The sequence below is a fragment of the Odocoileus virginianus genome, chromosome 2 (genome assembly GCF_023699985.2).
Source record: "Odocoileus virginianus isolate 20LAN1187 ecotype Illinois chromosome 2, Ovbor_1.2, whole genome shotgun sequence".
In the NCBI taxonomy this organism is placed as follows: domain Eukaryota; kingdom Metazoa; phylum Chordata; class Mammalia; order Artiodactyla; family Cervidae; genus Odocoileus; species Odocoileus virginianus.
In genome coordinates this window covers 74,551,397-74,578,113 of record NC_069675.1, presented here as the reverse complement: position 1 = coordinate 74,578,113, position 26,717 = coordinate 74,551,397, and the positions used below count along the sequence as shown (strand labels likewise).

The 26,717-nt window shown below is 53.6% G+C and overlaps 1 non-coding gene and 1 pseudogene across 1 annotated transcript; one reads left to right on the top strand and one right to left on the bottom strand.

The window, feature by feature from the left end:
• Positions 1–3,259: 3,259 nt before the first annotated feature.
• LOC139031787 (U4 spliceosomal RNA) lies at positions 3,260–3,342 on the top strand (annotated as a pseudogene).
• A 19,084-nt stretch (positions 3,343–22,426) lies between these two features.
• TRNAE-UUC (transfer RNA glutamic acid (anticodon UUC)) lies at positions 22,427–22,499 on the bottom strand. Its single transcript has one exon. It is a non-coding gene; the product is annotated as a tRNA-Glu (tRNA).
• Positions 22,500–26,717: the final 4,218 nt, after the last annotated feature.

Below are 26,717 nucleotides of genomic sequence, written 5' to 3'. Positions count from 1 at the left end.
GGGCAAGACAATGGAAGAGGCCACCAAGTGGAGAAAAGACAGCTTGGGATTCCCTGGAGGCCACACCTGCTGGTGCCCCCTGCCCCTCCTGTCCTGGTGCCTTTGTGCCTCAGTTTCCCTGTTTCCCATCTATTTGTTCCTTATTGAGCTTCTTTGAGGTCAGTGGGCATCCATTAGTCCCAACTCAGGTGAGAGGCAGGCGATTGCCTGGGACCGGAGACTCAGAACTGCCCAGCTGTCCAGAAGCACAGAGTGCTTCCAACACGGAAGAACATTGCCCTGAGCAACAAGGGGGCTGGAGCCAGGCAGCCCCAGGGATTGGGCCCCCCGGGCTTGGTAGAGAGAGGGAGTCAGGGGACTCAGAGGCCACAGGGAGGCAGGAGGCAGGGCCGCGCCCAGCCCAGGAATCGTGGGTGAGTGGGAGGCTGATGAGCCTGCATTACAGCCTGAGTTCCAAGGGCAGCCCCAGAGCTTGTGACAAGTGAGAGAGCTGAGGCGTGCGGGGGCTGCAGACAGGCTCAAGTTCGTGGCGTTGAACCACGACCCCCCTTCAGCACAAGCCCAGCTGGATGCAGGATGCAGGATGGGGCTGGACGATTGGTGGCTCTCACTCACATCCACTCGCATGTGAATGAAGGAGCCAGGAGCGCTGGAAGCAGACTCTTTAGACCCCCAAGTCTCAGTTGGAGCCCCAGAGCTCCTCTAGTCCCCCTGCTTGCTCTGCTGATGTGGGAACTGGGGCCCAAAGGCGGAGACCAGGTCTTCTCTCCACAGAGCACCCCGGGCATCTGGAAAAAACCCAGTTCCCCTCAGGGTCAGGTCAGAAACCTTTTCCTTTGAGATCCAGCCTAATCCTCTGGGCAGGCCAGAGTTGTACCCCCTCAACCCCCCAGCTCCAAGAGTCCAGAGTGCAGCCCCACTGTCAGCTCCTAAGCTCCTCCAGCTGGGCCCGGGGTCCTGTTCTCCTGGTCTCTCGGGGCTCAGGAGGCTCAGTGGTCTAGTTGGGGAAGAAAAGAAGGAATGGCATCGTCCCTGGGTCCCTCTGGTTCTAGGACCCACCCAAGCTCCCTCACCAGTCCGCAGCCTTTCTCACCCTGCCTAGGGGCACCCACTCCTGGCCTCCCTCTCGCCTGAGCTGTGCAATATTTCCTATTTTTAAACTGCAGAAATGTTCCTAAAAGATTCCAAGACATCTTAGAGGTTGTTCTGGGGAAGGAGAAATGTCAGACTCCGAGTCTCTGAATTCACAGTGGTGTGGGCACTGGGGTGACTTGCCAGCTTGCCCTTGAAGCGGCACTGTACCTGTTCCCACCTGGTAGCCTGAAGGCCAGACCCCACAGATGTTTGGCATCTTTTGTAAGTTGACACAGCCAGATTGGCCCTTGGGGACAGTTTTGTAAACTCTAAGCATGGTCCAGAAAGATTAAATGGTAAAGGTGGCTCCAGGGCCCCCAGAAAGTCCCAGGGTTTAAGCCCACCCGGCTACATGGTGCTTAATTTTATGTGTCAACTGGAAAGGTGTTTTAGGATGAGATTAATGTTTGAATAGGCTTTTGAGAAAAGCCAATAGCCCTCTGTAACGTGGGTGGGCCTCATGCAATCACTGGAAGGCCTGAATAGAACAAAAAGCCCCACCTCCCCTGAGTAAGGCGGAATAATGCCAGGAGGTCATCTGAGCATTAGCTTTGCTGGATCTTCAGCCTGCTGACCTATTAGGAGGAGACAATGACTGAAACTGCCCATCCTGCCTGGCCAGGCTCCATGGTAACCGTCTGCATGAGTTCTTTTCTGACAGCAGGTCCTGGTAAGGAATATGCAACTATTCCAACCAGAAGAATTCAGGAAAGGTCAAAAGGAGACGCCATGTATCCTACCACCTCCCCAAATCCTCCTAGCTGGAATCCATCTTGACTGAGCAATGCATGTGCCACCAGGAAGTACCAATAGTCAGAATGATTGGCCAGACAACCCAGAAGCTAATCCCATCACCATAAAACCCAAGGCTGCGAGCCACATGTTAGAGCAGTCCCGGGTTCCCTTACCCTCCTGCTCTCCGCCCAGGCGCCCCTTCCCAATAAAGTCTCTTCCCTTGTCAGCATGTGCGTCTCCTCAGACAATTCATTTCCGAGTGTCAGACGAGAGGCCACTCTTGGACCCTGGAAGAGGTTTCCCTTCCTTCAGCAGACCCACACTACAGATTGGGATTTTCCAGTCTTCGCAATTTTGTGAGACAATTCCTTTGTAATAAATCTCTTCACATATATATTTATTACAGACCAAATGTGTCCCCCTCCAAATCCTCATGTTGAAGCCCCAGTCCCCCAGTGTGATGGTATTAGGAGGTAGGAGTCTGGGGAGGTTAATTGGGGTTAGTTAGGCCTTGAGGACTGGGCCGTCACCGACCTTTGACTCTGCTGACATGCTGATCTTGGACAGCCAGACTCCAGAACCGGGAGACACAAATTTCTGTTGTTCAAGCCTTCCAGACTGTGGTATTTTCCTATGACATCCTGAGCTAACATAACATCTTCTCGGTTCTGTTTCTCTGGAGAACCCTGATGAATACAGTCCCACTGGTGGGCAGCAAGTGGCAGAACCTGGGGTGGCCCCTAGGCCTGGGGAGCAGCCTTCTCCACCTTGGCCCAGCATGGGGGCTGCTGGCACAGTCCACCTCTTTCCTCACTCCAGCCAACAGCCCTGTGGGAAAGAGCAGGCCAGAAGCGGCTTTGGGGGTCCTCCAAGAGGGCTGTGAGTGAGCTGATGAGGAGGTGGGAAGGGGCCTAGATGCTGTGGGCATAACAAGAATACTGTGTTTTGATGTTAATCAAATGCCTTGGCCTCCATTGTGTTTACAGTGAGGTAGGCAGGAAAGAAACTACACCACACCCATTTGTCAGAGGAGGAAACTGAGGCTCAGAGAGGGGAAAGTGAAAGTGAAAAGTGAAAGTGAAGTCGCTCAGTCGTATCTGACTCTTTGCGACCCCATGGACTATAGCCTACCAGGCTCCTCTGTCCATGGAATTTTCCAGGCAAGAGTACTGGAGTGAGTTGCCATATCTTTCTCCAGGGGATCTTCCCGACCCAGGGATCGAACCCAGGTCTCCTGCATTGCAGGCAGACACTTTACCATCTGAGCCACCAGGGAAGCCCAGAGAGGGGAAAAGACTCATTTAAGGCCACAGAGCAGAGTATACTGAAGTCAGAATCAGAGCCAGGCCTCTGGGCCGGCACAGAGTAGGTACTGGCTCCATGAGTACACAGCTTTGCACAGTGGCAGTATCATAGCCAATGAGGTTTATTCAAAGCGTGATTATTGCTAATTGAAAACTTTATCTGATACAGATGCACAGAGTAAATGCACAATGGACAAAAAAGCAATAAATAAATGTGCCTCACAGCTCAGGACCTGACCACAGTAGGGCGTCAGCAAATATGTATTGAAATCAGCAAAAGAGGCCTTGAAGCCTGGTCCATGATGTCACAATGTCCTCACTGACTTCCTTCATCACACACACACACACAGGAGCATCTCTCTAGAACACTTACAAAGCTTTGAAGAGGTTCTGCTTTGTCGTGGTCAAATAGCCCTGCCCTGGGCACCAAGTCCCTCACTCAAAATGGACACTCCCAGGACCTCTGCCCACTCCCCACAACACCTCACTCCCCTCCACCCTCTAATCATCCCCCTGCAACACACACAGCTCTGGCTAGAAACACCAGGACTCTCCCTTCTCCTCACAGCCGCACTAGGGAACCTTCTCAACTTCCCACTGCCGTTTCAGAAAATGCTGATCCTTGTCAGCTGTATTAATGAATCATAGCCCAGGAGGCGCCAACCTTCCTAAAAATATCTGAGAACCCTCAGTGCAGAGAGAATCTATGAAGGCGGGTGCGCCCTGATGGAGCCACTCTGCCTGTCCCTGTCCCCTGGCCACCCCTCACACCCACCTCTCCCCACAGCCCCATCCCCACCAGCTCTGAGCTCCCAAACCCTGAATGGGTGGGTGCAGAGTCAAGTATCTCCGAGAGAGCCCTCTGACATTATAGATGGGGAAATTGAGGCTCAGGAGTGGGAAGGGCCAGAGAACCCCTGGTTCCTGGTGAGGGGGTTCTCTGCAGATGCTGCGTCTGTGTTGGCAGCCAGCTAAGGGAAGGCAGGAAGGAGGCTTTCTGTCCAGAGCTCTCCCTGGTCTGATGGGAACCACAGCCACCCACCCCATAGATAAAAAAAAAAGCTCCTTCGGGTAGAAGCAGTTTCCCAGGGACAGGAGAGTGAGAGGGGAGGTCACACAGGGTGCCCAGGCCGTGGTGGAGCTGCCTTCTTACAGCAGATTTATGCTTTTCAAGCAGGGAGACTGGGAATGACCCCGAAGGTGGACAGCATCTTCATCTGGAGAGCATCTTTCTGGAGAGCAAGCTCCAGAAAGAAGTGAGTCCAGTCCTTTGAAATTCCTGCACAGAAGCCTTCCTGGTGCTCATTCCCACCCCCACCCATTGTAGAATCCTCCAGGTCTCCCTGGCCACCTCAGACTCATTTTCTCCAAGGGTGGTCGCAGCAGCACCTGGGAGCCCGTTGAAGGCAGACCCCCAGGTCCCAGGCCAGATCAGCTGGATCAGATCCCCAAGTGGCTCCTAGGCCCCTTGGAGTGTGAGAAACACTGGCCTGTGAACCACCTAGCATCTGGTCACATTCCGCGGTAACACCTGTGATTAGTTGCACATGAACAATATTAGTTAGCTGCTGGGAGGGAGACAGGGAGGACTGGAATAGAAGAGGAAAGATGCCTGAGATAACAAATTCATGTGAAAAGTGGAAAGTGCTAGGACTTCCCTGGTGGTTCAGTGGCTAAGACTCTGGGCTCCCAGTGTTGGAGTTCCGGGTTCGGTCCCTGTTCAGGGAACTAAATCCCACACATTGCAACTAAGACCCAGTGCAGCTAAATAAATAAACAGATTAAAAAACAAAAGTGGAGATTGCTGTTCAGCTCCTTTGGAGAAACGATGTTCATGGAATGACTGAATCTGGGAAAATAAAGGATGAGAGGCTTTTGCCCTCTTCCTAGGGCCAGAGCTCCTCTGCAGTCTCCCCAGGGGCTGCTTTCCAATCCCAGCCTGAGCTCCTACCATGATGGGGAGCTCACCACCTCTTAGGCAGGCCATTGCGGGGTGGACATGGAGCCGACTTGCCTCCACGGCCCCAGCTGGCCTGCTCTCCAGCCCTTGGGCCCCTCCGGGCTGTCAGTAACTAGGTCTGTCCCTCCTTTGATCCTCGATGCCCTACCACTTTCTTCTCTTGTTGCAGAAATAGTCTTTCTATTTGTGTGTGGAGAGTCACTTTATGGTCTCTTTTCACTGAGTGCAGAGGTGTTGAGGAGGCCTCTATCCAGGCAGCACTTCTGCTGTAAGCATTGGCCGAGGTGGCCTCACTTCACCCCTGACACTGGCCACCAGACGAGGGAGTGGCAGCAGGCAGGATTGGCGGAGTCAGGGGCCCAGGGAGGTGTCGCCTCCAAGGGCCTTTCTAAGCCGCAGACACTCTGGTGCTGCTTTGCAAGGACACAGGTGCTCAGAACGCTGAGTAGTTGCCGAACATCACCCCTTCTACTGGCAGGGCCATGGGAGCCTCAGGGCACCGGAGCAGGGAGTCCCAAGGAGCCTGGTGGGAGACAGCAGGTGTGCACACCTCGGGGACCCACCACTCTGGCTCCTCCCTGCTTCTCCACTGGGCTCCAGCTTGGCACCCTGGTCTCAGCCACCTTCTAGGCTGAGTTCATCCTCTCCCCCTCCAGCACTGAGACCTAGTATCTCATCAAGTGATGCTCTTGTTAAGATCCAAGCTACAAACTGGGAGTCACCGTCAGTTCTAGCCCCTTCCTCCCTCTCTCTCCTCTCCTCGGTGCCTCTCACGGATTTCTGTGAATCCTGGAATTCTGGTGGCAGTGAAACTGCTGGTACAGAGCTCAGGGATATTGTTCTGGTCCTACCTTGTCGGTGACTCACTTTGGGACCTCAGGCAGGTTCGGATCCCTCCCTGAACCTTTGCCCCATCTATAATGACAACCTCTACACACAGTGGTCCCCAACCTATCTGTCACCAGGGACCAGTTTCTTGGAAGACAAGTTTTTCACGGACGAGAGGTGGGAAGGGATGGTTTTGGGATGATTCAAGCACATCGCATTTATTGTGCAATTTATTTCTAATCTAATGCCACTGCTGATACGACAGGGGGTACCAGTCTGTGGCCCAGAGGCTAGGGTCCCCTGCTCTACAGGCCCTCAGAGCTGGGTTACTCTGGACCTGTGTTGACAAACGGAAGTCACTAGGCATGTTTGGCTATTTATATTTAAGTTGATGAGAGTTAAATAGAATAAAAAATTCAGCTCCTCAATCACGTGAGCCACGTTTCAAATGCTCAGTCATCACCAGTGGTGGTTCTATTGGACAGTGTAGGTCTAGAATGTCTCCGTCATCGCAGAAAGTTCTCACGGACAGCGCTGTTCCACCGTCGAGTGAATCACAATGAGTCTGGGAATCACCTGGGCTCTGGTTACAGTGCAAAGTCTGACTCAGGTGGTGGTGGGACAGGCTCTATGCCTCTCACAAGCTCCCCAGTGCTGCCGCTGTTGCTCTTGCTGCTCTGAGGCTGTGAGTCGTACCTGGAGGAGCAGAGATCTAAAGTGCTCAGCCTGGATGCGGGGCCAGCACCACTTGGCAGCATCTTAGTATTACAGAATCTTGGGCCCCGCCCCAGCTGAATCAGAAGCTCTGGGGTTGGGGGGTCGGGGGGAGGTGTCAGGCCCAGGAATCTGCATTTTCACAGGCCGTGCAGGAGGCTCACATGCACATTTGAGTCTGAGACTCCTGAGTCCATCTGGGTTTCCACCAAATAATTGCTGTAGATCATTATCACTTCTGTCTGGAAGCACGTCCTGCTAGGTCCAAACTTGCTACCCCGTGCAAAGACGGGGAGCCTTGGGTCACTTGCATCGGAGCTATATCCTGCTCACTGGGGGCTCAGGAGGAGATGAACAGCAGCAGCAGGCCCAGCCTCAGACTGTGGCCTTGTCCTGAGCTCGCTTGACAACTGGACTCCAGGTAGCTGTCCACTCCCACATCTTCCCACCAGCAGATCCAGTGTTCCCTGTGGGAAGATACAGAGGCACAGTGTCTGGTCAATGATAGGCACTCACTTCTGAGCCTGCACGCCAGGCAGAGGGCAGGCCGTTCCCCGGACCTGGGTCTCCTAGAGGCCTAAGACAGTGAGGCCCAGCGCAGAGCCAGCTGCCCGCTCAGTGTCAGCTGAGACCAGGGATTAAAGCAGGGGCAGGGCCACGCCCAGCTCAGGATTCCAAACCTAGCAGCCTGCAAATACTGCCTGCATGCCTGCTTGTGGCCCACCCCTCTGTGGAGTCCTCCCCTGGCCTGCAGCCTGCTTTCACCCCCAGCATGACGGCTCCTCCACCGGACTGACCAGACATTTCCAAGGCCACTACTTCCTGCCACTCCTGTCTACTTGCCATAGTGTTTGTGGGGGTGCTTTGAGCACCCTGGCCCCTCCCTCCAAATTACTGATATTGACCAAGTGGGCCTCCCTGCCACATACCACAGCTTGAACCGTGGGTGCCCAGGAGACTCCGTCTGGGGCTTGATCCTGGTAAATAGTGCAGCCTGAGACACTCCTGGAAAGGGCAGCCGTGGGCACCTGTCCCCTTCCCCAGGGCACCCACCATGCCCCATTGGACCCCCACCCACCCACCCCCAGCACGGAGGCACGTCTGATACCAGCGGGGGTTGTCCCACTGGAAGGTGAATGTGGAACCTCAGAGCCAGCTCCACCTCCATGGAGCAGCACCTTCTGGGGACAAGGCATGGCCACCAAGCAGGCCAGGACAGGAAGGGCTTTGTCACTCACTTCTCTCAGGACATAAAGGGAGAAGTGCAGCCAGAGAGAGCCAGAGACGTGCTGGAGCCTCACACCGTGAGCTTTGCAGAGCCAGGGCTTTTGGCCTGAGGCGCTCTCTGCCCCACAGGCCAAGGCTTCTGCGGAAACACTCGGGCCGGCAGTCTGTGATGGAGGCTCTGAGCTGGCTCCTTCGTCGGCAGTGCCACTGGGGGTAGTGGTTCTGAGAACTCTCTCTTAATAATGAAGAAAGTGTGACTCGCTGAGGTCAGGCAACTAGCAAATGCTTCTGTTGCCCCTCCAGGAACCCCCCCTCAGGGCTGGACATGGCCAGTTTTTTCCCAGGACAGGGCCCCTCGGCATCTCCCAGTCCACGCTCAGCAGCTCTGCCCCATGCTGCCACTGACCAGGAGCGCCCTCCTCCGGGAAGCCTTCCCGTGGTGGCCAGAGTCATGCTCCCAGGGACTGAGCTGCAGCTATTTCCCTCTGACGGTCATGTGCCCCCTCTCCCTCCGTGGTCCCTCCCCCTCTGTGGTCCCCCGCTTCCCCCGCACCTGTGCAGGGCTCTCAGAGTCACAGACAGCGCCCTGGCCGACATCCTTGCCTGAACCCCTTCCTCCCTCTCCCAGCCTCTGAACTGCCCATGTGGGCCAGGGCAGGAGAGCCCCCAGCTTTTTGCATCTCTGTCCCTGCTGCCTGAGAGCTCTCTGGGTCATGAGGAGCCACCCAACCGCAGCCCTTGGTCCAGGAAGAGGAGATGGCTGGACACCCCAAGGACACCTGCACCAGGTATGGGCACTCCGCCCAGGTCTCTCTTTCCTCCTCCTGGTGGGGGGGGGGGGGGTCTCCTCACTGCCCACCCACCCCATGAGCCCTCAAGGATAGGGACTGAGTTTCTCCTGCTCTGTCCCCGCTCTTGGAATCTCCTGACTCTGTGGAATTCACATTTGTTGGGTGCTTGCCTGTGCCAGAAACCATCCAGGCACCGTCACATAGATTCTCTTCATCCTTCCAATGACGCTGTCTGATGAGTGTTATTGGGTTTCCCCAGTGGCTCAGCTGGTAAAGAACCTGCCCGCCAATGCAGGAGATGCAAGAGATGTTCGATTCCTAGGGTTGGATTCCTAGGTCAGGAAGATCCCCTGGAGAAGGAAATGGCAACCCACTCCAGTGTTCTTGCCTGGAAAATTGCATGGGCAGAGGCACCTGGAGGTAGCTATAGTCTAGGGGGTTGCAGAGAGTTAGACACGACTGAGGACGCAGACACAGGATACAGGTGAGCGTTATTAGCCCATTTACAGATGACAAAACACTAGATTTGGAGAGCTGACATCACTGGGAGAAGGCCACCACCTTAGTAAGGGCCAACACTAGGATTCAGACCAATGTGGGCCATCCCCGGTTCAAGTTCTCTCCACAAGCCTAGCTGCTGTCCACACAAGCTGCAGCTTCAGGGACCTGTGAAGGAAGGCCTATCAGGGGCTGCATGCCTGCGGAGCGACAGGAGGGCTCCAGGCCCAGGGACCTCTCCCCCACCCCCCCTTCACCCCAGCTGGTCCATCAGGCCAGACAGTGGGGCCTGAGGATGTCAGGCAGTGCTGGCAGCCAAACAAGGGGTCGCAGTCAGTCAGACACTTCCTCACTGCACAAAGCCCCACTTCCCTCCAGACAGAGGACCCCAAAGAATGCTTGGAATGTCGTTGGGGCCAGACAGCCTCCTGCAGATGCTGGCTTTGTGCTCCGTTTGCCAGGGCAACTGACCCCAAGTTAGAAAGGTCACTCCCTGACCTGTGACCCTGCCCTCTCACCTCGCAGCAGGGGGTGGTGGTGGAGAGAGGGAGGGGTGAGCTGGGCCTCCCTCCAGTGGTTCTTCCATACCAGTGGGATGGTGTCCCAAGTTTGCAGCAGCTTCAGGAAAGAGGCCCAAGAGGCCTCCTCCAAGAGGCCTTCTTGGCTGCTCTACAGCTTAGCCCACAGTCTAGCCTTAGACTTGAAGACCCCAGGGTCCCCCTTGCACAGGCATAAGCAGAGCTGGGCCAGTGGCTGGGAAACAGTGGGCCTTCGCTGTGGTCAGTGGAGTCAGGAGGCTGGTGGTCAGCAGTGGCATGGTTGGCGGGGTTCTTGGTAGGCTTGGAGTCAGGGCCCAGCCCAGGACAGCCGAATGAGTAGACATGAGAAGGAGGGAAGAGGGGACCATGTCCACCCAACCCCAAAATCCCAGAGAAACATTTTCAACTTGCCTGTGACTCACTCTTCCTTAGCAGAAAACTGTTTTTTCCTTCGAAATCACAGACTTCCACCTTCAGACAATAATGTGTTCTCAGGAAGTTACATGTGTTGTTTTTCTGTGCAGGCTGCTGGGGGTAGTGTTTTTTTTACAAATGGTTTACTGTAATAAGGCCTGGGAGCCACGCTTCCCCTCAGACCAGGCTGACCTCTAAATAAGGTGATCAGATTGGGCAACTAAAAATGCAGGACACCCAGGTAAATCAGAACAACAAATCATTGTTTTAATCTAAGTACATCTCACACAATAGTTGGGACAGGATTACACTTAAAAAAATAAAATGTTTATTTATCTGAAATGTGGATTTAACCTGTATTTTGTTGGACTACTCTGTCCTCAAGTTCATGGACCACAGGCCACTCCTGGTTACCAGCCCCAGGGGCTTCTGAGGTCCCTCCTGACTCCACTGACCCTGGAAAGGGTCCCTGTCTCCTGATCACTGACCCTGCTCTGCCTGTGTCCCTGGAAAGGGGCACTGGGCCCTCAAGTCACAGGCCAGACTGTGACTCAGCTTTAGAGCAGCCAAGAAGCCAAACCCCATGCAGGCCTTAAGCCTTGTTCCGCGTCTGCCCCTCCTTCCATCGAATCCCTAGGAAGACTGACAGGTGGAGGGAGGTCTCCCTCTCTGAGGTCAGGACCCTCAACCTGATCTTGGAGGAGCTCTCACCAGGCCACAACACCTGCTCTGACCTCAACCTGAGGGGAGGCAACCTGAAGGTTGGCCCTTTACAAGAGTGCCTGCCCCGGACCCCCCACCCTGGATCCATCCCTCACCCACCTTCCCTGGCCACCAACTCCTCCAGGCGTTCGACACTCCAGGACCTGACCTCTCACCCCAGCTCCTGCAGTGTGTGAAGGGGGAGTTTTCTCCCTTCTTTCCTGGCTGAGACACCTGGAGTCCTGCTTCCATTTTAAAGCATTACATCATGACCCCTGAGAAACGCATTTTTTCCAACTTTATGGGTCCCTAGGGGCTTCCCTGGAGGCTCAGACAGTAAAGAATCTGCCTACAATGTGGGAGACCTGGGTTTGATCCCTGAATTGGGAAGATCCCCTGGAAGAGGGCATGGCAGCCTACTCCAGCATTGTTGCCTGGAGAATCCCCATGGACAGAGGAGCATGGTGGGCTACAGTCCATGGGGTCACACAGAGTTGGACACAACTGAGCAACTAAGCATAGCACAGCATAGCAGAGGGGCTTCACGGGTGGCGTAGTGGTAAAGAATCCGCCTGCAATGCAGGAGAGGCAGGTTCGGTCCCTGGGCCGGGAAGATGCTCTGGAGAAGGAAATGGCAACCCACTTCAGCGTTCTTGCCTGGGCAATCCCATGGACAGAGGAGTCTGGCAGGTTATGGCCCATGGGGTCGAAAAGAGTCAGACACAACTTATCGACTAAACAGCAACAACAACGTGGAGCCCTAGAGCAGGTGAGACATGCTTCTTCCATCCACCATTTCTGAAAGATCCCACGCTAGGCTCACTAATTGAGAAGCATTCCCAAGGCACCTAGTCTCAGCCTGGCCCAGCTCGGTCTGGATAGGTGAAAACACAGAGAAGATCCACTGATCCTCAGGAGCTTGGGATGGTGGGAGAGAGATGGATATGTGTCTCATCACCTTGCAGTGTTTCTAGGCTCGTGGGGAGTGGGGTGTGGGGACTGCTCAGGCTGAGAGACCAGGGCAGGCTTCTCAGAGGAGGCAGTGCTGAACTGAGTCCCAAGAGTGGGAAGATTCTGCTGGAAAGGAGAAGAGAAATGAAGTTTCAGAAAGACGAGCAGATGGACAAAGGCCTAGAGGCTTGGAAGCCATGTGGTTCTTTGAGCTGGAGAGGTTCATGGAAAGTCAGGCCAGGGAGGACAGTAGAGCAGGTGATGCAAGGCCTCCGGTGCCTGCTGGGGCTTGGATTTCATCCGACAGAGACCCAGGAGGGCGGAATTCCAGGTGAGGCCAGAGCTCACCCGTGCTCACAGGAGCAGGGAGGCCACCGGGGAAGATCCGGATTCCGTCTCCTCCCCTTCTGCAGCCCAGCCTGCATGCGGCAGGAGCTCCATGTCTGCTAAGTCAACACGGATCAGGCCAGATGGGAATCTCTGGCCCTTAGCAAAGAAAGAGATGAAAATCTAAGGCCTGATTCAAGGTAGCTGTTCCTCAGCCCTTCACACCAGCGAACACCCCTTCCTCGGGCTGTTCCCCCTGGTCTCAGGCCTTCCCTTCTCCCTGCTCCCTCCGTGTTTGTCCACCTCTGGGCCTAGTTCCCTGCCCCTCCTGGAGCCCGGATCACCCTGCACTTCCAGACTCCGGGAGCCTGAGGTCTGCGCAGCAGCCCGGCTCCAGTTCGCCTCTTTTCCTGCCGAGCACTCCCCGCATTGTTCGCCTTTGTGCCCTTTTTCCTGTGCCTGAGCGATTCCAACTTTATTGCCCTGGTTCTCTCCAGGGGTCATTCCGCCAAACTGAAACTGGCGCCATGGACTGGAAAAAACAGAGTACTTCGAACCCCTAGGACCTCCTCCTGGTGGAGGAGACAGGCCAGCAGAGACCCTCACTCCCTGCTTCCTCCCCTCCCGGGCCCTCGTCCTGGCCCACCAGGACGCTACGGTCCTGCCCTGGGTCCACGTTCACCACAGCTTCCTGGGGGAGCCTTTCTCGGAAGCCAGTCCGCAGGGTGGGGGTGGGGGTGGGATGAGGGGGACTGAGGTCTGCCAGTGCCAATCCCAGGGGGGCTGGGACTGATCACTGAGTCCCGGGGTCCCATCTGCTCGGCTTCTCCTCAGGCAGGCCAGAGCAGCTGAGAGCAGGATCCCAGGTCCCAGCGTGCCTGCCCTGTGACCTTCTCATCTTACCAGCAAGGAATCAGGGCTCAGAGGGGTTATGCCATCTCCTGAAGTCCCAGAGCTGATAAGAGCCAGGCCTGGGACTCGGGACTTCCGGTTTCACACCAGTGCCCTCTCCTCTGTCTGCCAATTGGTCCTGAGCCAGTTTCTTGAACCTGGGGCACACAGGCCCCGGGGGGAGAGGCCTGGGAAGCCTGGCTCAGGCCTGGTTCTGTGACCAGCTTATTATGTAGTTCCCGTCAGGCCCTTTCCCAGGTCAGCGACTTCCTTCCAGCTCAGCACTCCAAGGTTTCCCGGTTGGGGCCACTTTCTTCTGATAAGTCTCTCTTTGACCAAAGTCTAGTCAGGTTCTTCTGGACTCCCCTCTAAACTAGGTCCTGGCTTTTGGGCTTCTGTGTTCAACCAATTTTAGTAAGAATCTTGCTAAGTCAGTTTAGCCAGCATCTATCTGTTATCCTCAATATCTGATCACCCTCAACATCTGACGGGGTTCCTCATCTCCCGACAGCCCACAGCTGGTGTGTGGTCACCCAGATCTGCCTCCAACAAGCATCCTGCTAGGTAGGTTTAGCCAGAACCCCATTACCCTTGATGCTTCCTCTTAGGAATTTTCTATCCTCTGACACCCCTTGCTTCTTAGCTATCAATTCCTGCTTTTCCTTATATTCGCAGTTGAGCTCAATCTCTCTCTCCTAACACAAAACCCCGCCTCAGTGACAATCCCCTGAATAAAGTCTGCCTTGAAACATGCGTGCGTGCCAAGTTGCTTCAGTTGTGTTCGACTCTGTGTGACTCTATGGACTATAACCTGCCAGGCTCCTCTGTTTACAGATTTCTCCAGACAAGAATACTGGGGTGGGCTGCCACGCCCTCCTCCAGTGGATCTTCCTGACCCAGGAAGTCTCCTGCATTGGCAGAAAGGTTCTTTACCACTAACACCGCCTGGGAAGCCCAAAGTCTGCCTTATCATTCTTGAACAAGTGTTGCAATAATTGTTTCTTTAACACCTCTGTTCCCATCAAAACCCCCTCCCATGGCTCCCTGCCATCCCTGACTCATGCCATGAGGCTACATAAACTCCTGATTCAGTTCTTGGTATAGCCCTAAGAGTTTGAAATTATCTCCCCAACCCTCTTCCATCACAGGCCTGTAATTTATAACTCTTAAGTTGGTTACAAAGAGAGACAGTATGAAGTTGAGGGAAAAAAATAAGGACCTTGTCCTCCCCCCACCCTGAGTTCTGATTTTGATTCCGTCACTTTGCAGCTGTGAGATCTGGGTCAGGTCACTAAAGCTTTTGGAGCCGCAGTGTCCTCATCTGTAAAATGGTCAGCATTCTTGAGGATTAAATGAAACAATGAGGAAAAGTACCTGGAGCATAGAAGATTCTCAATAAATGGCACAAATTATTATATCCTTCACAAGTTCTCTCCCTCCCAATTCCAGTGGGGAAACTAGAGCCCCAGGATCAGCTCCCAGGCTGCCCCACTCAGGGGACATGGGCCTTGCCCAGGAGTCTGTGCACAGGCACAGGTAGCCACTGCTCTGAGACAGTAGCCTTGCCCCCTGCACTGCTAACCGCTCCCTGCCATGACCAAGAAGAAATATGTGCCTATGCAACCAGCCTGTCTCTCAGCATATCCATGACCCCCCAACCCTCAGGGCCAGGACCCACTAGTAGCCAACCTAGCATAAGGAACATGGTAGGCAAAATATGTTCCCCCAAAGATATCAGGTCCTAGAACCTGGGTCACCATGGTGGGTTGAACAGTATCTCAAAAAGATGTATTCAAGCCCTAACCCCTGGTACCTGGAAATGTGACCTTATATGGAAATCATTTCTTTGCAGATGTAGTTAAGGATCTCAAGATGAGATCGTCCTGGATGTAGGGTTGGAAAAGGAAACGGCAACACACTCTAGTATTCTTGCCTGGGAAATCCCATGGATAGGAACCTGGTGAGCTACAATCCATGAGGTCACAAAGAGTTGGACACGACTGAGCCACCGAACACTCACGCATACATGTAGGGTGGGCCCAAGTCCAAGGACTGGTGTCATAAGAAAAAGGAGGAAATTTAACATGCACAGGGAAGAAGGCCATGTGAAAACAGGCAGAGATTAGAGAGATGCTGCCACAACCAAGGAACACCAGGAGCCACAGAAGCTGGAAGAGGCAAGGTGGGGGTCTCCTCTAGAACCTCTGGAGGGAGTATGGCCTGGTTGACACCTTGGCATTGGACTTCTGACCTTGAACTGCAGGAGAATAAATTTCTATTAACTTTAGCTACCAAGTGTCTGGTAATTTGTTGTGGCAGCCCTAGGAAGCTAATGCAGTTACCTTGTTTGGAAAGAAAGTCTGGCAGGTGAGATGGAGTCAAGGATCTTGAGGTGGAGAGATGACTCTGGATTACCCGTACAGGCCCTCAACACAGTTGGATGTAGGTGGGAGACAGAGGGAGCCCTGACACAGAGGAGGAGAAGGTGATGTGAAGATGGAGCAGAGAGAGATTTGAGGATGACTGGCCTGGAAGACTTGAGTGATGCAGCTGCCACCAGAAGCGGGGAGAGGAAAGGAATAGATTCTCCCCAGAGCGTCCAGAGAATGAAGGAGCCTGATGGCCAGCTTAATATCCAGTGAAACTGAGACTTCTGGTCCTCAGAAGTCTGATAGAGTAAATTTCTATTGTTTTTTAATATACATTTGTTATTTTATTTTATTTGCTGCATCATTTGGGATCTTAGTTCCCTGACCAGGGATGGAATCCTGCAGTGGTAGCAAGGAACTGTAACCAATAGACCACCAGGGAAGTCCAAAATTTCTATTGTTTTAAACCATCCAGTTTGTGGTAACTGGTTCAGTTGCTCAGTCTTGTCCAACTCTTTGCAACCCCATGGATGGCTGTCCGCCAGGCTCCTCTGTCCATGGGGTTCTCCAGGCAAGAATACTGGAGTAGGTAGCCATTCCCTTCTCCAGGGGATCTTCCCCACCCAGGGACTGAACCCGTGTCTCCTGCACTGGCAGGTGGATTCTTTACCACTGAGCCACCTGGGAAGACCTCGTGATTGGTTAGAGTGAGCAGAGGAACGAATACTGAGTAGCACAGCAGAGGCCCCGTGGGGCCCCTCTCCTCGGGGCCTTATCCCATTCAGGTCTGTCTTATAGGGAACGGCAACTCCTTTTCCTTTCTCCTAATCCCTCACCTCCCAAGCCCCAAACAGAAGACAGCCCCACCCCAAAGCCTCCCTCCCCTGGGGCTGGGTTCCTAGTGTTTATAAGTGAACATGCAAATCCCCCTCTCCAACCCCAGTTCCTGAAGTTTAGAAGGAAACTGGGAGGTCAGGCCCCTCGTTCCTGAGCTGGGGCTACGATATGTGGGAAGGGGTAGTTTGCCAGATTAGACCCTTGCAAGACAAGAAACCCTGCCTCAGGTGTGGCCAGCCTCAGCCCCTAGGCTTCTGCCAGCCCAGGTGCAGCAGGAGCCAGGCCCTGGGGTCCCGAGAAGAAGAGTCCCAGGGTGTCCAGGATCCTGTCTGGTCTTCCACCACTGGGGGAAGCACCAACCTCATCCCTCCCACAGAAAAACTCTCCTCTTCAGCCTTGGGACTCACCACCCCCACCCAGGCTGCCTTGGGTCTCTCTAGGCGGTGTGCTTTGTAATTGATCTTCTCAATTGGTGCGCTGGTGTATGCGTGCTCGGTCACGTCTGACTCTTTGCGACTCGCTGGACAGTAGCCCGCCAGTCTCCACTGTCCATACAATTTCCCAGGCAAGAATACTGGGGTGGGTGGTCATTTCTTTCTGCAGGGAATCTTCCCGATCCAGGGATCGAAATCACATCTCCTGCATTGCCAGGTGGATTCTTCACCACAGCGCCACCAGGGAAGTCAGGGTGACCTCAAACCCCAGGATCATTCACTTTAATCCTGAGACCCACATCACTCAGAAAGTTTTGAATTGCCATTTTATAGACTGGAAACCTAAGGTTCAGAGGTTCCCCCCAAAAGGACTAGGTCCAGATAGACCAGAATTTCTAAAGGAAATACCACCTTCTGGGGCCTTGCTCCTGGAGGCTCAACCAGTTCAACAACTCCATGTTGTCAAGTCCTAAGAAGCTAATGGGTTTCCCCTTCCTGTTCTGTTCTTGGCTTGAGATATTTTCCCTTTTCTGGTCTGCAAGGAACAAAAACAAGTAATTTTCTCATAAAAATAATAAAGAACAAAATCCAGATTCCGGAGAGCCTCCAGTTAGAGCCAGTAAATTCAGGCTTCTCAGGGGACCCAGCGCTCCCGCCCGGGTCAGCACAAGCCGAGCCAAGGCTCTGCTGCTGCGTGTCGGCCTGGCTCGTGGCTGAGTTTTCCAGGAGATGAAATGCGAGCAGGAAGACCAAGGCCAGAAATCAAAGCATGTTGGACATTCGATGCTCTTTTGAATGCCATGGAGAATGCAAAGCCAGGTCCTTCCTGTGTGTGTTGCCCTCAAAAATCCAGAGAAATACCAAGTTCACAGCAGGAAAAACAATTGCACTGATGAATGGTGCTTCTGCTTATGCCTCGGTTCTCCAGACTTCAGCGTGCCTTCCAGCGAGACCACCTGCCAGATGGAAGTGCGGTCACATGCAGTTCCTCCATGCAAACTGCAAGGCTTGTGAAACTCCAGCAAGTCTGTTAGAATCCCATTTCCTAAATGGCCATAATCAAAGAACAAGCTCTTAGTTTTCTAGCAGTGAGCTTTGGAAATAGATGAGTACGCAAAAATCACAATTTATGAGTTCAGCTAGATTTTTCTTTTTCTGCTAAAAATATCAGTGTGCTTAAAGCTTACAGTGTTGGCAGAGATAGAACACTGCTAATTATCTATGAGCAGTTCATCTGTTGCTACCTTCTTCTCCCCCAGCCCTGCCAAGGGCCCTAGGCTGGGTGAGTAGGGCTGAGTTGGCCTTGGAGATGAAGTATGAGAGGTTTCATTCCCAGGGTACCAGCAGGAAGATACATGAGTACTGCCCAGCTGAGAAATGTGTGGCTACTTAGAGGGAGCATGGCCAACCTGGGTTCATGGAGGATGATGGCCTGGCCAGCTCCCTTCAGCTGGCTCTTGCCTTCACGTAGTGGTACTTGAGGACAGGTACTTGTGTCTGGCAGGCCTCCTGGTCACCTCACAAAAGAATCTCCTTCCTAATTCAGTGTATTCCACACTGGGAAGCTCAAGGGAATCAGGCAAGACCCTTTAGTCTGTGCTGTCCCTGATCCCCACAAGGTGGACTGGAAAGAAGCTGGGACATTGGTTCAAGTCCCAGTTCCAGTGTTTACTAACCCTGGTGAAGTCCCAGGGTCCCTTGGAATCTTGATCCCCTCATCTCTGAAACGGGATGTTCGGCTCAAGCTGGCCTTGCTTGGGTTTTGGCCAGAGTTAAATGAGAATGTGGAGGGGTTGGTGGCTGTTATTACTGGCATAAAAGGAGCTATCTCCCAGCTCATTAATGTGGAAAATGTAAACGTCTACATGCCTAAGGACAAAGGCCCAGCGGGCCCTTTCCACATTCCCTCCCCACCCCCATATTGTTGGGAGTTTGTTTTGGTTTTTCTGGAACTTCCAGAACAATGAGTTCTGGGGGTTGGTTCTGCAGCTATTCACACTCCCAGGGGATGCATTTATGGAGCTGAGGGCACATTCCAAGGATAAGGGGTCTGCAGGGATGTTTACTCAGCTCAGTCCTGCAGCCTGGAGAGGCTGCGCTGGGGGTAGGAAGCCCAGGGACACTCCCGTGTCAGCCCCACAGCTGCGGGCCCAAGTTCAGAGCCTCGTGGGCCAATCTGATCCATCAGCTGGCTGAAAGGCAGAAACGCCAAGAGGTCACCCCTTCTCTTCCTCCTCCGGCTCTAACATCCAGATGCTGAATGGCTTCCACACACAGGCTCCCCAGCTCCTCAGCCACACTCTGCTCCCACCTTGAAGTTCCCCAAAGGTTGTGAGAACCTATTTCAGCATCCCTGGAGGCCCCATGCCAGCGCCAGGTGAGGAGCGGTGCACGGGGTAAAAACCCAAGGTGTGCCTCCTCCCTCTTCTGCTCTTCAGACCTGAGCTTCCAGATACCTGCTTGATTTGTCCACAGTCCTGGAGCCAGCAGGCCCTTGTTCTTCCACATGGAGCCTTGGTCCGTGACTCCTCTGTATCCTGAATGCCACCTCCTCCCTCAAGCCCACCCCACTCAGGGTGCAGAGGAGCAGCTGAGGATTTAATTTAAGGTGAGCGGCTGTTAGGCCCCTGATACCCAGGCCCAAGGAGAGGCCGCTCTGATAGATAACTGTTTCCAAAAAGGGATGCCGAAGAATTCCTGAGGAGCTGCTTGGGAGGGGACTGAAACCCATCCTTTCCCATCTTCTTTCTGGCCAGGCTTCTCTCCCTCCATCTTTGCTCATGTTTTTCCTTCCACCGGACTCTGCTGCTTCCTCATCTCTTCTTCTGTCTCAGAGAACCAGCCAGAGCCTCACCTCCTCCAGGAAGACCTCCCAATGCAGACCCCCCCTGCTGCTGGAATCACACACAGGCATCCCCCACTTTCCATGCTTCATATGAACCTCAGGCCTGTTTCTAGAGACTCTGATACTTCTCAAGTGTATCTTCTCAAGATAAGAAGTCTTATCATAAGACTTCTCAAGTCTTTATGACCTTGTCTCTGAAGTGGGGATACAACTTTGTTGTGTTGTCAAGTGCCCGGAGCATAATGGGCACCAACAATTATTGCTGTTCCCAGATATTCTGCAGGAGAGGGAGGCTTGAACAGTGTCCTCAGTGTGAGCCCAGTTCAGTTCAGTTCAGTTCAGTCCCTCAGTCGTGTCCAACTTTTTGTGACCATGAACCGCAGCACTCCAGGCCTCCCTGTCCATCACCAACTCTCGGAGTCCACCCAAACCCATGTCCATTGAGTCGGTGATGCCATCCAACAATCTCATCCTCTGTCGTCCCCTTCTCCTCCTGCCCTCAATCCCTCCCAGCATCAGGGTCTTTTCAAATGAGTCAACTCTTTACATGAGGTGGCCAAAGTATTGGAGTTTCAGCTTCAACATCAGTCCTTCCAATGAACACCCAGGACTGATGGACTTGTTGGATCTCCTTGCAGTCCAAGGGACTCTCAAGAGTCTTCTCCAACACCACAGTTCAAAAGCATCAATTCTTCGGCACTCAGCTTTCTTTATAGTCCAACTCTCACATCCATACATGACTACTGGAAAAACCATAGACTTGACTAGATGGACCTTTGTTGACAAAGTAATGTCTCTGCTTTTTAATATGCTATCTAGGTTGGTCATAACTTTCCTTCCAAGTAAGCGTCTTTTAATTTCATGGCTGCAGTCACCATCTGCATTGATTTTGGAGCCCAGAAAAATAAAGTCAGCTACTGTTTCCACTGTTTCCCCATCTATTTGCCATGAAGTGATGGGACTGAATGCCATGATCTTAGTTTTCTGAATGTTGAGCTTTAAGCCAACTTTTTCACTCTCCTCTTTCACTTTCATCAAGAGGCTCTCTAGTTCTTCTTCACTTTCTGCCATAAGGGTGGTGTGAGCCCAGGGCACACATCATAGTCCAGGCAGTTTCTATTCTACACTTGAATGGAGATTAGCCCCATCGCCGAGTCAATAGTTTCTCGGACCTTTCCTGCCTTTCAAAAAGCAGAACTTATCACCAGTAGGACAATGCAGGCTGAAGTTTCTGTTTCTGTTCTGTGTAAAACAGCTGCTCTCTAACCGAAAAAACACCCGGTCACATCCTTTTGTCCAGTGGAAAACATAGCCTGGGGTCGGAATTTCCACCAGTGAATCTTTTCCCCTCAGGATGTAGAGAACGGGTGACTCCTGGGAATTCCCTACACCGATTTGTTCGGGGTCCACAGTCTCTCGACACCCTCTTTGGCCTGAAGCTCTGTCTCCAGATCTGGACGGTCCTGAGCAAGGCCAGGCCTGGACTCATGTATCATGCAAGTGTCCCCAAAGGTCCCAGACCTGTGCAACACCAATGCCAGAGAATGCTACCCCCAGAGTCCATGTCCAGCCAGGCTGTGGTCAGTCTGGCTGTGGGGGCCCATTTAGACAAACGAGAGTGCTGCCTACGGGAGGTGCTCATAGTGACATGAGTTAGACCACGGCCCTAAAGACCCTAAGGAAACCCATAGGAATACAAACAAGGGCAAAATCATGGAGTCTATTTTGACCAGAGAGGGTAACATGGGGGTGGCTGAGAGGTGAGCCAGGCTGTGGAGGTGGTAGAGATTCGGAAGGCCAGGCAGGAGGGGAGGAGAGAACATCGGACAGGCAGAGAGTCCGCTGGGGGCCCAGATGTGGAATTGAGCTGGGAGGGGGTTGGGGCCACAGAGAGGCTCAGCGTGAGGGAGTCAGGGAGGCCAGATGGGCAAAATGGGACTGCAAGTGGCCGGCAGGGGCTAGGAGGGGGTCTGGGGCTGCTTCTGAAGGTGGAGTGGCATCTGGAAGAAAGCTGGGCTTGAGGACTGCTGTCCTGACTGTTCATGGGGCTGGCTGACAGGATGAGGCTGCAGGGAGGGCAGAGTCTCCTGAGCAGAGAGGGCAGGAACCCCACAAATCGCAGATGGGATGAAGCAGGTTTGCTGACCGACTCCAAGGGGACTGAGCTGGGCTGAGAAGCCACTGGGGCCCAACAGGAACAGGGATCTCAGAAAGGGGAACACGTCTGGTACAGGAGAGGGTGTCAGCCCAGTGTGAGACCTCTGAGGTCATCGCACATGTTCCTCCCCTGAATGCTCGCCTAAGGGGGTGCCCTCTCTGCCAATCGAGGGTGTCACAAAGTGCCCACTGCCAACCCAGGTGAGAGGCCCTGCGGTCATCCATAATCATTCTGGAGCACACACTGTGTGCCAAGAGCTGCGATAAGTATTAGAGAAAGGACAAAAGCAGCATTCCTTTAGAGTTGTTGTACATTCAGCTTTTGGAAGGAAAGAGCCGCTGAAGGGGTCTGCAGGGTGATAAGGCCTTGGGCCTCCACTGGGACATGGGTGGCCCAGTGTGGCTAAGGATAGGGCCTCCGGGGAAATGAAGAATTGGGGACACTGTAAATTGATGTTTTTTTAATATTGGTTCAATATGTGTGTAGGGGGGAGGGGTTGAGAGCTGAGTGGGAGGAAGGAAGAAAGGAAACAGAGCATTCGGAGAGGCCTGAGGAATCTCCCCCCGCCATCTGCCGGGGCCAAGCGTGATTCATGGGGGCTTCCCCAAGCGTCTTGTCCAAGCCTTCCTTCGAGCCACAGGCAGGGCTCACCCTAAGAGAAGTTCTCATCTGTGTAGTCTTCTCATCTCCTTGCATATTCCCTGTAACATATCAGCAGTTTTACTATTATTATTATTTGGTCATGCCACACAACTTATGGGATCTTAGTTCCCTGACTGGGGATTGAACCCAGGCGCTCGGCAGTGAAAGTGCCGAGTCCTAACCTCTGGACCACCGGGGAATTCCCCTATCAGTGGTTTTAATACAGCACCTGCGGACAGAGGAGGCCTGGGGAGGAAGGCTCTTCAGGCTGAAGGAGGGCCCCCTGGAAGTGTCAGAGTGCCTCTTCATGGCAGGCGGGTAGATGGAGAGGTAGAGGCAGGCGGGAGATGGAGGTTGACTAAGGCCTGTACGGAACCTGGTTTCAGACCCTCCTTTTTGACCTTAGAGCATGCAAATAGAAGAGGGCAGTGAGATGGGTCTTGTCAAAGCAACAGTCCCCAGCACTGGGGCTGAAGAGGGTGTAACACAGGCCAGTGACATTCATGCTGAACATGTCAGAACCACCAACAGGGCCTCTCTCTTCAAATGTCTCCAGTGCGACTCTTCAGCTCCCCTCACGAGGTGGGTGTTTTTGTGGCCGGAGGCGATCATCAGTTTGAAGAGCCATGGTAACGTGTCCTGTTCCTCATGATGATCCACCAGGCTGGGAGCCTCTGACCCGGAACAGTCAGGGCAGTGTCACTTCCCCTTAGGTAACTTGCTGGTCCCTGGCCAGGGGCACAGGACGCAGGCCCAGGTGCAGTGCTCCCGCGTCGGGGACGGCAGGGTAGGGCCGAGGCGGAGGCGGCCCACTGAGAACTGCTCCTGGTGCCCAGGGCCTGGGGTCCCACCTGTGGCCCCTCGGTGGCTCCGGGGCTGCCCCCAGAGGCAGGACGGGTGCAGAGGGGCCTCGGTCTCCGTGGTTCCTGGGCTCCGCACACCTCTCCCCTGGGCTCTGCAGGCCTGGACTTCCCATCCCCGCGGCATTTCTGTCTGGGCTGGGCTCTGAGCAATCGCTCACCACGGTAACCAGCCAGATGTGGAACCCGCAATGACACCATTCTTGGGCTTTGGACTGGCTGGGGCGGTTCTTTCCCTGGAGCCTCTGGCAGGTGCCACCCACCACCTGCGCCTGGAGAGAAGCGGTGAGTGTCCCAGGGAACCCGTTGAGGCCCTGAGCCTCTGGGAAGTGAACCAGAAGGGGAACCCAACCAGAATATCAAGCCTCTTCAAGGCTGTGAGGAAATGAAGGTTAGAAAGGATACCATATCTCTGAGGGCGGCCATGAGCCAGGTGGCTGGGCCAGGTAAACTCAGGTGTGCCCTCTATAGCCTACAGGCTGTACCACCATCCCCACCTGAGGAGGTGGGGCTCCATCCCCTCTGAGGCTCATAAAGGTAGAGTAACTCCCTCCAGGCCACACAGTCAGTGGGCGTATGAATGTGTGACCCTGGAGCCAGGCTTTCTACAGACTAGTGGGGTGTACTTTAAACAACAACATCAAAGATCCAATCACTGAAATGGCCTAAGTCTCACATGGCTTTTTGTTTTGGAAATCTCTGTCGAATTCAGCCAAGTGGAAAGTCCGGACCTTGTCCCCTCGCAGGCTAAGCCAGGTTTGGTGACCACCCCAGCCCAGGGCTTCCTGCCGGGCCCAGGTCAGCCATAACTGGGATGTCCTAATGCATCTGTCTGGACCTTATCTTGAATCCAGGAAACCCTACAGGACACAGCTGAGTCTGGGCGGCCCCAAACATGTGCCGCGTCGGACAGAACCAAGAGGGGCTTTCCCTGGGCTCTGTGAGCACAGGGTGCTGGCTGGCTCCCTCAGCTCAGCACCCACCCCCACCTCAGGAACCCCTCAAGGCCGGGGACCTGGGCTCAGGGCCATTAGTGGGCGGCGAGCTTCCAGGGACTGTCCAGCGACAGGGCTTCCCCAGAATGTGATCTTCCTCGATGACATCATCTGCCGTCTCAGGCGGGGCCAGGGCTCCTCTGGAACAACAAAGCTGGCGCAGGTCGCATCCTGCGTGACTCATCGGTGGGCCAACCCCCGGGGGGCTTCCGGCCCTCAGGAGAAACCAGACACACAGGGCCATTGTTTGCTTTGGAAGCACCCCCACTGGCCCTGCAGTCTCAATGGGATCATTTGTGTTTTCTCCCCGCTTCTCCGAGCTGCCTGGGTCCCTGCAACAGGAGAAAATGCTGTACCTAGTCATCCACCCCCCATCGCATAAAAATGCTCTTGTTACAGGACCGGGGCCAGGCCTGGGAAGCAGACCTCCTCTCTCTCCTTTCTGGCTTAACCAAAGCAAGTAAAAAGGGTGTGGACCAAGCAGGAGAGACAGCTACAGATCTGTTTCTATTCTAATCTCTCCAGATCCTCATCTAGGGCAGAAACACCCTGATTCCACACCCACGCTCTACCTGGAATGTGGCCCAGGCTTGGGGGCACAGACCTGGGGCTGGAGGAGGAGGTTCAGGGCATGGTGGCCTGAGCTGGGCAGAGCCGGGGAATAAGGGGGCTGGGGGTGGTGGTGCTAAGCAGTTGCCCCTGGGTTTGTACCTAGCTCCAGGCTCTTACAAACCCCAAGGGGAAAAAAGCAAATTTTTCTCAGATTCCTTTCCTGAAAGGAATTGAGGGATATAAAAGATAATTCACAGGAAGGGAAACCCAAATGACTAAGAAGTTCACAAAGAGGTTGGTTGTCAGAGAAATGCAAATTAAAAATTAAAAGTGAGATGTGGTTTTACACCCGGGAGATTGGTGAAAATCACCAGGACAGAGACTGTCAAGTGCTGAGGGTATGGAGAAGAGGGAGCTGCTGGTGGGATTGAGCCCCAGCCAGGTGAGTGGTGGGTTTTTATTGAAAATCATTATGCAAATTCAATACGCACAGACCTGGCTAATGGGGACCCTGCTTCTGCTGAGTTCAGCCAAAGTGTACAACCAGGCCCCAGGATGCCACTGCCAAGGGCCCATCCCCAGGGAAGTGTCCCCCACATGTACCCACGGCCACACTCTTCCTCTCTGTGCAGGCTTGCTTCAGCGGAACCTGAAAATCAGACCCCAGGGAGAGTCTTCACCCCAGCCCAGCCCAGAGCTGGCTCACTGTCCAGCCATCAATTCTGGCCCAATGGGGGCTTGAAATCAGGACTCTGACCCTCAAGAAGGCAAGACACCCCACTCCTTTTCTGTGCTCCAGTCTGATATCCTAACCCTCCCACCTGCCTATCAGTATTAGTTTTCTATGGTTGTGTAAAAATATCAGCACAGACTCAACAACTTGAAACAACACTTCTTTATCATTTCATCTCGAGGGTCTGGGTGTGGCTTAGCTGGATCCTTTGCTCAGAGTCTCATAAGACTATAATGTTGTGAGAGCTGGGCAGTGCTCTCATATGGAGGCTCAACAGGGGAAGAATCTGTTTCTGAGTTCATGCACTTGCTGGCCATTGTGGGATGGGGGCCCAGTTCTCTTACAGACAGTCAGCTGGGGGCCAACCTCTGATCACAGCAGCTGCTGGTGGTTCCTAGCCAGGGAATCCTGCTCAACACAGTCACTTACTCCATCTAGCTGGGATGGAGAGGCTCTTAGCACAGGAAGGATCCAGCCCCTCTTTTAAGGGCTTTCGTCTGATTAGCCAGTGAAAGTCACTCAGTCATGTCTGACTTTTTGAGACCCCATGGACTATACAATCCATGGAATTCTCCAGGCCACAATACTGGAGTGGGTAGACGTTCCCTCTTCAGGGAACCTTCCCAATCCAGGGATCTAACCCAGCTCTCCCTCATTGCAGGTGGATTCTTTACCAGCTGAACCACAAGGGAAGCCAGGCCCACAGAGAATAATCTCTGCTTTGGTCTGTCTAGTCAAGGCTATGGTTTTTCCAGTAGTCATGTATGGATGTGAGAGTTGGACTACAAAGAAAGCTGAGTGCCGAAGAATTGATGCTTTTGAACTGTGGTGTTGGAGAAGACTCTTGAGAGTCCCTTGGACTGCAAGGAGATCCAACCAGTCCATCCTAAAGGAGATCAGTCCTGGGTGTTCATTGGAAGGACTGATGTTGAAGGTGAAACTCCAATACTTTGGCCACCTGATGCGAAGTGTTGACTCATTTGAAAAGACCCTGATGCTGGGAAAGATTGAGGGAAGGAGGAGAAGGGGATGACAGAGGATGAGATGGTTGGATGGCATCACTGACTCAAAGGACATGGGTTTGGGTGGACTCCGAGAGTTGGTGATGGACAGGGAGGACAGGAGTGCTGTGGTTCATGGGGTCTCAAAGAGTCAGACATGATTGAATGACTGAACTGACTGACTGATTAACTCAAATTCATCTGATAGGATCTTAATGACCCTTGCAAAAATCCCTTCACCTTTGCTATATTTTGTGGTTTTTCCAGTAGTCATGT